The 16479-nt window shown below is 34.6% G+C and overlaps 1 long non-coding RNA gene across 1 annotated transcript in view; it reads right to left on the minus strand.

Moving 5' to 3' along the window:
• Positions 1–3640: 3640 nt before the first annotated feature.
• Positions 3641–16479, minus strand: part of LOC125094278 (uncharacterized) — a 76667-nt gene continuing 63828 nt past the window's right edge. The window contains exon 4 of the long non-coding RNA XR_007125438.1: positions 3641–3788. This is a non-coding gene — a long non-coding RNA (uncharacterized LOC125094278). The remainder of the gene's footprint in view (positions 3789–16479) is intronic.

Raw genomic sequence — 16479 nt, forward strand, 5'->3', positions numbered from 1 at the left:
AAGTATAGGGATAGAGGGAACATTCCTGAACTTCATAAAATCTATCTATGAAAAGCCCACAGCAAATATCATCCTCAATGGGAAAAAGCTCGCAGCCTTCCCGTTGAGATCAGGAACATGACAAGGATACCCACTCTCACCACTCTTGTTCAACATAGTATTAGAAGTCCTAGCAACAGCAATCAGACAACAAAGAGAAATAAAATGTATCCAAATTGGCAATGAAGAAGTCAAACTCTCTCTTCCCAGATGACATGATACTTAATAGGAAAACCCAAAAGACTCCATCCCCAAACTACTAGAACTCATACAGCAATTCGGTAATGTGGCAGGATACAAAATCAATGCACAGAAATCTGTGGCTTTCTTATACACTAACAATGAAAACACAGAAAGGGAAATTAGAGAATCAATTCCATTTACTATAGCACCAAGAACCATAAGATACCTGGGAATAAACCTAACCAAAGAGGTAAAGGATCTGTACTCGAGGAACTACAGAACACTCATGAAAGAAATCAAAGAAGACACAAAAAGATGGAAGACCATTCTATGCTCTTGGATTGTATATGTTCGTTTTTTACTCAGATTTGAAGTTTAACATATTGCCAAGCCCAGAAGAACTTTGATAAAAAGTAGTAAAGAAATTTTAAGTTTAGATTTAACAACAAGGCAATTTAAATATCATTAATGGCAGAGTATAACTAAGCAATAAAGTTCTGGGTCATTCTCATTTCTGATATTTTTATTAATTTACCTTAAAAGCAAGTTCTATATCATAGATCCTAGGCTTATTCAACTGCCTTAGTGCCCAGATTGCACAAAGATTTCAGGTAAAATAGATAATCTGGATGAAGACTGGGATAAACATATGAAATATGTAATTTTGCATAGGCTTGGGAGACATAGAGGGAATTGTTCTCACAGAATGACTTCTGGCAACCTGTTTGCTTTCTACAGAAAATGTCCAGTTTGGGCTAGTTCAACAAGTCAACCATGACCTCATAGATAAAAGCATAAATGAGAACAGCAGCTGTACCTGAATATGGTGCCATTTCCTTAGTTAATTGTTTTTATATGGTCATGAGTTAAATACAGTCATACATTCTCCCAGCGTGACTGCTAATGAAATGTTTTTCATTTTTTAATTCTGTTACATAAGATGATTCTAAATGTCTGTTTCTCTAGCCACCATATGTTGGTATTGTGTCTAGCTACTACAACAAAACTTACATGTTTGTAAGAAACTCCAGATTCCTTCTATATATGGTGGTAACAGAAAAGACATTCCATTCTCATTGCTTTACACATGGAAAATGCCATTTTTAGAATTTTTTCAAAGTGTGCCAAGAAACTGTACTATTTGGCCTGAGAAAACTGAATGGCATGCATCTGCCAACTCCTGCTACTGTTGTGAGGTCATTGCTAAGCATCTTATGAAGTGTTTATACCAACAGCTTTTCCATGATGGTGATTAACAGGCTTTTCCTAAGAACTAAATTTTAATACAGCTACTTTTCCATTTGATTCAGAATAAATTACATCTATAAACATAAATTAATATATTCTTTTAACCAAGTATATATATTGTTTGTTCTAGATACTACATAAACATAGGATTCAAACAGACCTTGAAAAATCATCTAGTCTAACACCCTACCTTTATTCAATAAAGCAACCAGTATGGCTACTGCACATTAGTTCCATAGTTGCTGAATTAGGGGTGATTCAGGGTCCCATGGTAGAATCAAAGTAGCCAAGGTAATAGCGAGTTATTTGGGAAGTTAGGGAGTCACTTTTTATCAGCGTGAATAGTTTATATAGTTCAGTATAGTTCCATATTTTATCAACTGGTATGAGCTGAATATCAGCTGTGGTAATATACAAACTAAGTGTGGGAAGTCTTACTCTTTTCTGGGACCTTAATACACACCTCTAAATGACCATGGCACCATTTCCTTCTGAGTCCAAATAAGGTCTCAAATTCTATCCCGGACCTCCAGGGCCTCACCATCAATCAAAGCAAGCTGTCTATTTTGAAAAAAAAGAAAAAACAAACAAACAAAACCCAACAACAAGCCAAAAAAATTTTTTTAAAGTAAAACAATAAACTTCATCTGTGATCTGAATTACCTGCCTACTTGTGATCTCTGTCTGTCAAATAAATAAATAAAATCTTAAAAAAAAAAAGAATTACAAAAAGATGAGAATTCCAAATTTTCTTTAATTCCAGTTATTCTTTTTTTTAATTGTGTTATGTAATTCCAGCTATTCTTCATGGTCAATATTATCAAGGAATTCTTAATTGCATCTTGCATATAATCCTGCAGTTCTCTCCTTAAGGAGAAGTCTTATCTAATTCCATGGGCTCATACTGATATTCAAACACATCTTTCTCTGAAGTCTTATATTTTCTCTGAATCGCACAAGTTAGCACTTGGTTACACAGTAATTTCTATTACCTTCCAATTGTTTCATGTTTGGATGCCTTGCTCGCTTTAGCAAGGTGAGCTATTATTGAATATAAGTGTAATATATATACACATATATAATATATATACATCTATAATATTTAATTTATATTTCTTATATTTACCATAGATTTATCTGTATATTTTATATATTGCTTATATTTGCTGTTACTTAGATGTCTTTTGCTAGAATAATAAATCATGATGGACTCAGTAGCTTAAAGCAACACAGATGTATTATTCATAGTTATATATATTATATATTACATATTATATAACTATATATAATTATATATTATATAAATTATATATTATATGTAAGTTATATAAATTATATATTATATATGACTATATATTATATATTTTATATATTACATAAAGTATATAAGATAAATATGTAAATATATACATAATATATAAATAAAATATATATAATATATTTATATATAAATAACATGTAATATATATTATTTATAGTTATATAGGTTTGAAATCCAACATGGATCTCACTGGGCTAAAATCAAGGTGTTGGCAGGGCAGATTCTATTTTGAAAACTAAAGCATAGAGGGTCTGTTTCCTTGATTTTTCTAGCTTCTTGTCTTATGAAAATTTAGGCAACATATAAATCACTCTGCCATTAAGAAAAAGGTTTAATTTTGGGGCGCTTGGGTGGCTCAGTGGGTTAAACCTCTGCCGGCTCAGGTCATGATCTCAGGGTCCTGGGATCAAGCCCCGCATCGGGCTGTCCGCTCAGCGGGGATCCTCCTTCCCCCTCTCTCTCTGCCTGCCTCTCTGCCTACTTGTGACCTCTCTCTGTCAAATAAATAAATAAAATCTTAAAAAAAAAAAAAGAAAAAGGTTTAATTTTGATTTTTTAGGCACTATGTGTGAAAATGAGAGGGCTTAATGTAAACATGTTGACTTTATATAATATATTTATATATTTAGCCAATGAATATGGAGAGTAGAAAAAGAGGTGAGAAATACCAAGCCTGTGTATTGACAAATTTATATAAAATCTCTGATTATTTCATTTGAAGCCTAGATTTTAAAGATGATTTCTAATATTTTAAAATAATTATTTAAATACACTTTGAACTAAATATAGTTTTTTTTTTTTTAAAAATACAGTAATGTATATGTATAAGAAAGAAGTAACATACAACCAGAAGATCCAGTTTTGGAGTCTCTTTGCCTCTACTGGTTTATCAGCTTGGACTTTTGGGTAACACATCACAGTTCTTGCATTTCCATTTTTATGTAGTATATTGTGAGAGGAGTATTAGACTAAGCAGTATTTCACCATCACTTTGCACCTAGAAACAGTCAAGTAAAAAAAATCCGTTTATGACAACATAGTTCTTTAGGAAAACTTAATAATAATTGTCATTTTAAAAATATTTGTTAACGATAATATATATATATAATTGGGCCATCTTTTTTTTTTTTAATTGGGCCATCTTAATTCAACTATAATCAGGAGCTTTCACTGGGAATTTTAGACATTCTAAACTGTTCATCTATCAAAACTTGGTCTTCATACTAAAACTAGGAATCATTGCAGACCTGGCTGATTGGACTCATTCATCCTGACTGAGAAATGTAATATCTAGAACTATGAATCTATGAATTAAGCACTATGGACATGACTGGCTGAGTTTCTACTGTGTATTAGAAAGACCAGCATGATATCCTATTACGATAATGCTCATTGAGACCCTACTAATTAATGTTCTTTTTCTTTGTCCTCATTTCCTGGGTTCCTTTGATTCTAAAGTTAAAAGAAGAAAAAAATAGAATTTTATAATTAAGCCAATGTTCATAAAAAGGCATCATAAATACAGCATTACACATACTACTGATGATATTTTGATTTTCCTATGACATCAGAGGCCAGTCTGCTACAGCTCAGGCCTTTATATTTACAATTCTGGTATTTTATTTTATTTCATTTTATTTATTTATTTATTTAGGTAGGAATACATTTAAATAAAAGTTTTTTTTTTACTAACATATAAATTTAAGTTATTTGGAATGTAACATAGATATAAAATGTGACAAAATGATTCCAGGTTTATCTGGAATAAAATAAATGTGAAAATAACCATAATACTCTGAAAATGAAGAGTTATGAGGGGCTAATTTAATTTTACCATATATTAAAATACAATAGTACAATAATTAGAATAGTTTGGCATTGGCACAATAAATAAATGAACAAAAAATATTATAGAATAAATATTCCAAAAGAGACCCTATTATTTAAGGGAAATTGATTAATGGTTAAGGTAACATTTCAAATCAGTGGATAAAACAATAATAAAGTATTAGGCAAACCACTTGAAATATGATAAGCTAGATTTGCTCTTCCATTCTTTAATTTTTTTCAGTCTTCCAAAATTCATTTTTTACACCACAAAATTCATGTTTATATACCACACCCAGTGCTACATGCAATACATGCCCTCCATAATACCCACCACCAGGATCACCCCCCCCCAAAAAAAAAAAAACCCTCAGTTTGTTTCTCAGAGTCCACAGTCTCTCATGGTTTGTCTCCCCCTCCGATTTCCCCAAACTCACTTCTGTTCTCAATCTCCCAACGTCTTCCGTGTTATTCCTTATGCTCCACAAGTAAGTGAAACCATATAATTGACTCTCTCTGCTTGACTTATTTCTCTCAGCATAATCTCTTCCAGTCCCATCCATATTGGTAGAGAAGTTGGGTATTCATCCTTTCATCAATGGAGGCATAATACTCCATTGTATATATGGACTGTATCTTCTTTATCCGTTCGTTGGTCGAAGGGCATCTTGGTTCTTTCCACAGTTTGGCGACTGTGGCCATTGCTGCTATGAACATTGGGGTACACAGGCCCTTCTTTTCACTACATCTGTATCTTTGGGGTAAATACCCCAGTAGTGCAATTCCAGGGCCATAGGGTAGCTCTATTTTTAATTTCTTAAGGAATCTCCACACTGTTTTCTAAAGTGGCTGCACCAACTTGCATTCCCACCAACAGTGTAAGAGGGTTCCACTTTCTCCACATCCTCTCCAAAAACTTGTTGTTTGCTGTCTTGTTGATTTTGGCTATTCTAACTGGTATAAGGTGGTATCTCAGTGTGGTTTTGATTTGAATCTCCCCGATGGCTAATGATGATGAACATGTTTTCATGTGTCTGTTAGCCATTTGTGTGTCTTCTTTGGAGAAGTGTCTGTTCATATCTTGTGCCCATTTTTTGACATGATTATCTGTTTTGTGTGTGTTGAGTTGAGGAATTCTTTATAGATCTTATATATCAGCCTTTGTCTGTAGTGTCATTGGCGAATATCTTCACCAAAGACCCTCCCAAAAAGAAGAATTTCAGACCAATATCCCTGATGAATATGGATGCCAAGATTCTCGACAAGATCCTAGCAAATAGAATCAAACAGACCATTAAAAAGATTACCCACCATGACCAGGTGGGATTTATCCTGGGATGCAAGGATGGTTCAACATTCACAAATCAATCAATGTGATAGAACAAATCAATAAGAGAAGAGAAAAGAAACACATGGTCCTCTCAATTGATGCAGAAAAAGCATTTGACAAGATATGGCATCCTTTCCTGATTAAAACTCTTCAATGTATTGAGATGGAGGGAACATTCCTGAACTTCATAAAATCTATCTATGAAAAACCCACAGTGAATATCATCCTCATTGGGGAAAAGCTGACAGCCTTCCCTTTGAGATCAGGATCACGACAAGGATGTCCACTCTTGCCACTGTTGTTCAACATAGTACTAGAAATCCTAGCAACAGCAATCAGACAACAAAAAGAAATAAAAGGTATTCAGATTGGCAAAGAAGAAGTCAAACTCTCTCTCTTCACAGAAGACATAATACTTTATATGGAAAACCCAAAAGACTCCACCCTCAAACTACTAGAACTCATACAGCAATTCAGCAATGTGGCAGGATACAAAATCAATGTACAGAAATCGGTTGCTTTCTTACTACACTAACAATGAAAAAATAGAGAAATTAGAGAATCAATTCCATTTACTATAGCACCAAGAACCGTAAGATACCTGGGAATAAACCTGACCAAAGAGGTAAAGGATCTGTACTTGAAGAACTACAGAACACTCATGAGAGAAATTGAAGATGACATGAAAAGATCAAAGAGCATTCCATGCTCATGAATTGGAAGAATAAACATTGTTAAAATGTCTATACTGCCTAGAGCCATCTATACTTTGAATACCATCCCAATCAAAATTCCATTGGCATTTTTCAAAGAGCTGGAACAAACAATCCTAAAATTTGTATGGAACCAGAAGAGACCCCGAATTGCTAAGGAAATGTTGAAAAAGAAAAACAAAGGTGGGGGCATCACATTGCCTGATTTCAAGCTTTACTACAAAGCTGTAATCAGCAAGAGAGCATAGTACTGGCACAAAAACAGACACAGAGACCAGTGGAACAGAGTAGAGACCCCAGATATGGACCCTCAACCCTATGGTCAAATAATCTTCAACAAAGCAGGAAAAAATATCCAGTGGAAAAAAGACAGTCTCTTCAATAAATGGTGCTGGGAAAACTGGACAGCTATGTATATAGAAGAATGAAACTCCACCATTCTCTTACACCATACACAAAGATAAACTCAAAATGGATAAAAGACCTCAACATGAGGCAGGAGTCTATCAAAATCCTAGAGGAGAACATAAGCAGTAATCTCTTTGACATTGGCCACAGCAATTTCTTTCAAGATATGTCTCCAAAGGCAAAGGAAACAAAAGTGAAAATGAACTTTTGGGATTTCATCAAGATCAAAAGCTTCTGCACGAGAAGGGAAACAGTCAACAAAACAAAGAGGCAACCTACAGAATGGGAGAAGATATTTGGAAATGACACTTTATTTATTTGACAGAGAGAGAGAGAGAACACAAGCAGGTATAGTGGCAGGCAGAGGAAAGGGAGAAGCAGGCTCCCCGATGCAGGACTCGATCCCAGGACTCTGGGATCATGACCTGAGCCGAAGGCAGAGGCTTTAACCCACTGAGCCACCCAGGTGCCCTCCTCTTGATATTTTAAACTAAGAGTTAAACTTATGAGTACCTAATTTATTCCAGCATTTTGTTGATGACTCAATAATACATTTATTAATTTAACTCATTCCTAGAAATTATGCCCTTTGTCTTTAGTCTATTATGTCTCTCTGTTGCATTATACTGTATATTTCTATTTTTACAAATACAGAGTAGTGGATATTTACTATATTTTGCATTGCAAAAGTAGCCAATGCATATATTTCACCCTTTCCTTGTTCTCTTGCATGTATCATCAAACTGTTTCACACTGGCTAAGAATTGTGTATTTTCTTTCTGTGAAGCCAGGCAACATGGGTATTTCATGGCATGCTGGACTTGTGGTCATCCACTATTCAGATAAAACTCACAGACATCATACCTCTGGTGCCATTCTGCAGATGTAAGGAATAAGTGTGTGTGAGAAAATATGGTTGGGAAACATTTTGATCGTGTGATTTCCACAGTAAGACAGCTGAGGTGCTTCCTGGTTAAAACCCATACATCACGAGACTTTTCATGTTTTTCAAATGCTTCTGGGCTTGAGGTACATGGAACACAGGCTGAGTGTGGTGAATTTACACAGGGATTGTGTCACCTACATATATTCCTTCCCATTATCATTACGCCAGCACCTAGGAATCATGGCTTTTCCTAAAGTCATTTGTTTATGATTCCAGCACGTTATGCTCCTCACAAATGCTATTGTTCCTGAGTATAAAAAATTGCTACATTTCCTCATCACAAACCTACTTGCCTTTCTTGCTCCCCCCCCCTTTTTTTGGGTTCTCTCCTATTTTAGCAATGATAACAACTACATTTATTGAGTAACCCCCATGTGTCAGGCTTCAGGTTAAGCAGTTCATAGGCATGATGGTATTAAGGCAGTATCATTACTTTATTATACAGGTTATATTTTCAACCCTTTGTTTTAGAGGATGAAACTGAGGCTCAAAGAGGTTAAGTCACTTACTCCAGCACAGCTTCAAGGACTCCGTGTTATAAGGGATAATTATGTTACTTAAAGTGGACCATTTTTGATGCTCAGTCTGGTATGGACATAAAATAACAGCATAGAGAGGCATATGAAAATAAAAGAGATTTGTTATATTCAGGGTCCTAGAAGAGGAAGTTACCTGCATACCATTCAGGAAGCCAACCAGGAGGAGCTCTGTGTAAGTGGACTTAGTGTAGTGGGTGAGAAACTGAGAGAGAGTATCTATGGGCAAGTACCTTTATTGGGGATCAGAGTGGAGTGTACAAGCAAAGGGGTGAGGGGATTTCATTGATGTATTCGAATGTCACTAGATCACAGTCAGGAGAGGGTAAGAAGGGGAACTTGTGGCAGAGACCAACCTTACTTATCATACTGCCATACCTGGTCACCTGGGTGGGGTTCTCATAGCAGGTCTATGAGGCTGTTGAGACCTTAGGAAAATAGGAAGTTTTAAACATTTACAAAATAAGCTCTAATTCAAATGTTTCCAGTTCCCAAGTGTCTTCTCAAAATCACTAAACTTTCCTGCTCTTTATTAAATTTTTATGGTCAGAGATCTTTACAGTTATTTAAAAAATACATTAATATCTTTATTTCCATGCTTTCTTTTTAGCTACTTAAGGTTAAATGATTCTAACATCTTCCAGATATATCTTTAAATACTGGTTGTTGTCTTGCAATATGACATTTGAACAAATTAGTCTTGTTACTAAATCTTCCCCAAAAGACAAAAAACATCAGATTGAACATGCATATCTTAGTTAGCTTAAAATAGTTTCCAATCAAGAGAAAAAGGATAGAAAGGTTGGTCTTTATGCATGGGAAAAATTAAACATGTTTTCAGATGTAAGTGACAAGCGTTATTAAAATAACTCCCAGTTTTTATATCCAGTTTAGAATATATAAATACAGATTTAAAGAGGCATTTTAACCATTCAATATAACTACTTTTTAAAATGTACTTCCTTGTGTGTTATTGAACTCAAACCAGAGAGCCCATTTTCACTCAGGTTTAACTTTATTACTATTACCTCCTTTCATTCCCAATGTCCCCCAAATTAGGTTCACTTTTGCTTCTGATTGAATTACAATACAGAATATTAAATTTTGGGAAAACCTCAAGGTCATGAAGCAAACCCCCTTATTTTAGAGAGGAGAAAGGTGACTCCCAATCCCATAAAGATAAAAGATAAATTACCTTTATTTATGAAATAATAATTTCATAAATTATTAATAATTTATTTATTATATTTATTTACAACATTTATAATGTTATATTTATGTTATATTTAATTATATTAATATTGATAGTACTATAATATTTATAATATATTTCATATTATTTATGAAATAATAATTCATTATTAATTAATAGTGGATTAATTCATTATTATTAATGAATAATAATACATTATTCTGTATGTATGGCCACCCAGAATAATTTATGGGGCTCCTTATAACTAAGTTATGTATCCATGTGGCTACAATCTGTGGAAAAGATGAAAACAGAAGTATGTTATGCTAGTAGCTTCCAGAAACCTTCCCAAAGAGACAGCTGGAATGTCCCCTTTATCCTCTTCTTTATGTTTTCCTATTTTGCTGCAGGAGCTCAGAGGTCACCTACTTAAGCCAAAAGGATGAAGGTTGTAGATCAGAAAGAGAAGAGAATAAACTTTACCTTTTTTAAACTACTCTATTATTCTATAACTCACAGATAAACCTAATTCCAACTAGTACACAACTACATTGTCAGAAAGTAATCATAGGTCCCTTCTTTTTCATACTCTACCATAATCTACATCAGTACAGAGAAGAACATGGAAATAGAGGAGATAACATTCTCCTTAAATACAAGCCAGTAAAATTTATGCCCTGTGAATCGATTAGTGAATGGGAGTGAAAGTAAATAAAAGTTTCTACTGCTTCACAACTGAAGAGATTTCATTTTTATTTTTAACAGCTTCATTGAGATATACTTTATGTTAAATCAACTACAGATATTTGAAGTATACTGTTCAATAGGGCTTGACATACATAGACACAAGAGCCAGTTGTATACTTATTTATAGAGTGAGATGAGTGAAGTACTCATCTCAAATGCATTTTCAGGGAGCACCAAAACACACATTTTTCAAGATAAATAATATTAAAAAAAAAAAAAAGATGACAAGCTATGTCCTATGGGCTATCCATCTATTTTTGTAAATAAAGTTGAATTGAAACCAGAAATTAGAGTAGGATGAGTTGAGTGAGATGGGGTCTTGCAAGTACAGATGGATCTTGTCTTCATATAAAATTTTGATGTTTGTTTATCACATTAAAAAAATTATTTGGGGCTCCTGGGTGGCTCAGTGGGTTAAGCCTCTGCCTCGGCTCAGGTCATGATCTTGGGGTTCTGTGATTGAGCCCCACATCGGGCTCTCTGCTCAGCGGGGAGCCTGCTTCCCCCTTTCTCTCTGTCTGCCTGCTGCTCTGCCTACTTGTGATTGCTGTCTGTCAAGTAAATAAATAAAAATCTAAAAAATAATAATAATTTGAAGTCTGTTATTCAGTTTTTGAGCTTATTGAAATTCAGTTATTGAATTTATTAGAATATTATTTATCTTGATTCCTAGGTGTTTGCCTTCTCTCACACCCACTTTTGATGTCTTGCCAAGTATTGGGTACAATCTAAGGAGAATTTACATTGCCTTAATAGAATGCTTACACTGGGAATTAGGATGACCAGCTGTTTCTGACTGACCTTGGAGGAAGGTCACACTGCACAATGTTGTGCTAAATATTTTCCAGAGCTAGCATGCTGTTTATCACTAGAAGAAATGATGTGTTGGAATATGGTTTCATTCTTAAGTTGATGTTTATTAGTAGGACTCAGGCAGAAAATTTACTGGAATTTGTACAAAACCACACATAGCCAAATAATGAGTTAGAATTGCATTTTGGAATTTTATAAGGCGTTAATTTTAAAATATGTGTGTGTAACAAGCATAAAACTAAGCTAAGTAAAGCAAATATGATGTAATCAGGAAATATCTAATTTAAGTTGCATATATAATAGACATAAATATATATCAAAACCACACAGTTTTGCAGGGACTTTCTGACTTAGATTCATGCAGAATCATGTTTCTGAAATTTTGGGGCTGTTACTCATTTTTAAAAGAATGTGTTTTGGAAAATAAGGAACGTAAAGTTTGAATTACAGTTTTACAATAAGTGATGTATTTGCTTTAAACATAATCATCTGAGAGTTAAACATTGATTTAAAGAGCTTAACATCATGGGCTCTTCTGTTTCTGGGATAAATAAGAGTGTATTATGCTAAGTGAAGTAAATCAGACTCAGAAAACAAATACCATATGATTTCACTCATGCAGAATCTGAAAAACAAAAATGAATAAACAAACACACAAAAAGCAGAATCAGACCTGTGAATACAGAGAACAAACTGATGGTTGCCAGAGGAGAGAGGAATTGGGGAAGGGCAAAATGGGTGAAGGGGAATATGAAATAGTCTTCCAGTTCTGAAATAAATAAGTCATGGGAGTGATAGGCACAGCATAAGGAATATAGTCAATGATTTTCTAATAAGATTGTATGGTGACAGATAGTAGTTACATTTATGGTGAGCATAGCATAATGTATGGAGAAGTTGAGCCTCTATACTACACCTAAAACTAATGTTAACATTGTGTGTCAGCTACACTCAAATAAAAATTTTTAAATAAATAGTAATTGCCAGGTTTAAATGTTATTATACTAAAGTCCATTTTCTTAAAAAAAAAAGACTGTTGAGAATATAAAGATGATACGAATAGTGAGTGAATATGAGTGAAAATGGTAAATAAGACATTACCATTAATGTCTTATTTACATCAGCTTTGCATTATATCCATAACATGTATATTGAGCTCCTTTTTCGTTCATTCACTTAATTTATTCATTAATGTTTTTTAAGAAATGAAGCTGGATGATAGAGTTGATGAATAGTTAGTCATGTCAGGTCCAGGGTTTAGTCATTTGGTCTTTTTTCTACACTTTTCTTTTTTCCCCTACCTTCCAATTTCTACCAGTTGCTAGCAAGAAGCATCCAAAACCAAGAACGAATAATAGATCAAAAGGCATTCAGTAGCCTTGACTCTGATGTCATCCCATTTAGTTTTCCTTTGCTATTTTTTTTGGAGGGGGGGGGTCTTACAGCAAGAATTAATCTGCCAAAATCACCACTGAATCTATATTGGTAAAATATATGTTACATGTAATTCAGTATTATTCTACCTACAGAAAAATGGGGGAATAGAACAGTGGAAATAAATACCATTGTACCAGCATAAATGAATCACCACTCAGTGACAGGTAAGCTGGACTTCCTACCTAATCCTATGCATGCCCTGAGGATAGCCATCCAGTTAGTGACCCAGCAAGTCAGAGGGTAGAGAGATGCCCAGAACAACACACTGCATTGCACTTAGATGTCTCATATTGTTTTTCCCCTCTACTCCAAATTGGACCTTAAACTGGAGGGTAATTGTGGTGAAGCACCATCTTGGAAGCATTCCTACCTTTTTGTCTGACTATTGGCTCATTGCTCATCAAATTATGTTTATGTGTATTACCTGCATCTTCCTCAACATTATTTATATTTCTAGAAAAGATTATGTCCAGGTTTCCTCATCCCTTGACAATTGAGACGAATACAAATGAATACTCATAATAATTTAATAGTTTCTTGAGGACTCACGGGTCTCTAAAAAGGCAATGGCCTTGGCAAGGCAAAACATGTTGTATGAATACTTCTAGAAAAGTCTCTTCTTATTAGAAGAGAATACCTGAAAGGCATAGTAACTGCCTTCCATTTGTAATTCAGTCTACCATGCTTTCACAAGTGCTGTCCATCTTAGCTAGTGTTTTATGATTCTAGACCTGCCATCTGGTACTGGAATCAAAGGAAGTGATAAAAATTCTAAGTGTCTACTAACACTTTGCTTTCTGTGCTTCTTAGCTCCCCGGACACTCATTCAAGTTATACCTCCCAATACCTACCAATGAAACTATGAACTCAAACAATAAATGAAGTACAGTAGCAGAAAAAGAAGTTAACATACAAAATCAATACACATGAAAACACAACAATAATGAGAAGATATAATGGAAAATAAGACCATATTTACAAAAGCTACAAAATAAAAGACATTTTTTATGAATAAACCTAAGAAATATGTAAAATCTATATGAAGAAAACTTTAAAATGCTCGTGAAAAACACAAAAGTAGGCTGCATCAAATGAAAAAAAATCTGTTGTTCAATTCATTATAAAGATGTCATGTATAATTATCTGCTTTAGATAATTTATAAACATGACCTCAATAAAAATCAGCCAAGTTATTTTTTTCATAGAGCTAGACAAGCTGACTCTAAAGTTCATACAGAATAATAATAATAAAATTTTTGTTTGTAAATCCTGAAGCAGAAGACCAATTGCAAGTGATTAGCTTACTAGTTATTGAAATACTACAAATTTTCCATACTTAAAACTGTGATGCTGACCCATTAATAAACAGAAGACCAAAGGAAAAGAATAGCAAAGTTAGAAACAGATACACACCCACATGGAAATTTAGTATATGATAAATATGGAACTCTAGGCAATAGCAAAAAATAGTTGGGAAAAATGGTAGTCAGTGGGAAAAAAAATAAGCTTAAAACCATGCTTCACAAAGTTTAAAACATGAATTCCAAATAAACCAGAAAACCAAATGTTAAAAAGATAATATAGAAGTACTAAAAGAAAACATGTTAATTCCTTTATGTTCTGGAAATAAGGAGTGTCTTTATATAATTAAAAATCAGAAGCAAAGAAAGAAAACAGATCAATTCAGCCACCTTAAAAAATTCTTTATGCTCAGCTGGTGCAGGCACTCTGGAAAACAGCATGGAGGTTCCTCAAAAAGTTGAAAATATAACCCAGCAATTTCACTACTGGGTATTTACCCTAAAGATACAAATGTAGTGATCTGAAGGGGCACATGCACCCGAATGTTTATAGCAGCAATGTCCACAATAGCCAAACTATGGAAAGAACCTAGATGTCCATCAACAGATTAATGGATAAAGAAGAGGTGGTATAACCTCACACCAGTCAGAATGGCTAAAATTAACAAGTCAAGAAATGACAGATTCTGGCGAGGATGCGGAGAGAGGGGAACCCTCCTACACTCTTGGTGGGAATGGAAGTTGGTGCAGCCATTCTGGAAAACAGCATGGAGGTTCCTCAAAAAGTTAAAAATAGAACTACCCTATGACCCAGCAATTGCACTACTGGGTATTTACCCTAAAGATACAAACATATGATCCGAAGGGGCACGTGCACCCGAATGTTTATAGCAGCAATGTCTACAATAGCCAAACTATGGAAAGAACCTAGATGTCCATCAACAGATGAATGGATAAAGAAGATGTGGCATATATACACAATGGAATACTATGCAGCCATCAAAAGAAATGAAATCTTGCCATTTGCAACGACATGGATGGAACTAGAGGGTATTATGCTTAGCGAAATAAGTCAATCGGAGAAAGACAACTATCATATGATCTCCCTGATATGAGGAAGTGGAAATGCAATGTGGGGGGGGTTGGGGAGTAGGAAAAGAAAAAATGAAACAAGATAGGATTGGGAGGGAGACAAACCATAAAAGAGTCAATCTCAAAAAACAGACTGAGGGTTGCTGGGGGGAGGGGGGACAGGAGAGGGTGGTGGGGATATGGACATTGGGGAGGGTATGTGCTATGGTGAGTGCTATGAAATGTGTAAACCTGGCAATTCACAGACCTGTACCCCTGGGGATAAAAATACGTTATATGTTTATTTAAAAAAATAAATTAAAAAAAAAAAAAGAAGAGGTAGTATATATATATGCAATGGAATACTATGCAGCCATCAAACGAAATGAAATCTTGCCATTTGCAACGATGTGGATGGAACTAGAGGGTATTATGCTGGGCAAAATAAGTCATTCTGAGAAAGACAATTATCATATGATCTTCCTGATATGAGGAATTTGAGAGGCAACGTGGGGCATTTGGGGGTAGGGAAGGAAAAAATGAAACAAGATGGGATTGGGAGGGAGACAAACTATAAGAGACTCTTGATCTCAAAAAACAAACTGAGGGTTGCCGGAGCAGTAGGGTAGAGAGAAGGTGGTTGGGTTGTAGACATTGGGGAGGGTATGTGCTGTGGTGAGTGCTGTGAAGTGTGTAAACCTGGCAATTCACAGACCTGTACCCCTGGGGCTAATAATACATTATATGTTAATAAAAAAATTTAAAAAATTAAAAAAAATTCTTTATGCTCCCCCAGCCCCAACTCTGCATAACAACAAATTCAAAAGACAAATGGTAAACTGGAGAAAAAAATACATGCAATGTATTTCATAGAAAATGACCAATATTATTGACAAATAAACTTTAGAAAATGTATGCTAAAAGGCTAAATATAAACACTAGAAAAAGGGACAAAATACTCAAATAGACAATTCAGAGATACAAAAGCCTAGAATATGTGTAACTGGAATTCCAGAAGTAAAGGGAAGACCTAAAATGTATTTGAGGGGAAAAATGTCCAAAAATACTCTGAATTTATTAAAAAATTATAAAACCACATATCCAAGAAGCACAGTAAAGCCCCCCCCCCAAAAGATAAAACACAAAGAAAACCACACCAAAGTCCATCATACAAATTTCTGAAAACTAGTGATGAAGAGAAAACATAAAAGTAGGAAGGGGGTGGGCTGGGAAAGGGAGTACATTACATGTGTTATAGAATGCGTGTGTACTCTTCCCCTGAAATTCATATATTAAAATCCTGACCCCCAGTACCTACAAATATGACTGTATTTGAAATTAGGGCTTTAAATAGGTAATTAAAATTA

Source organism: Lutra lutra, chromosome 2, assembly GCF_902655055.1.
Source record: "Lutra lutra chromosome 2, mLutLut1.2, whole genome shotgun sequence".
NCBI lineage: Eukaryota > Metazoa > Chordata > Mammalia > Carnivora > Mustelidae > Lutra > Lutra lutra.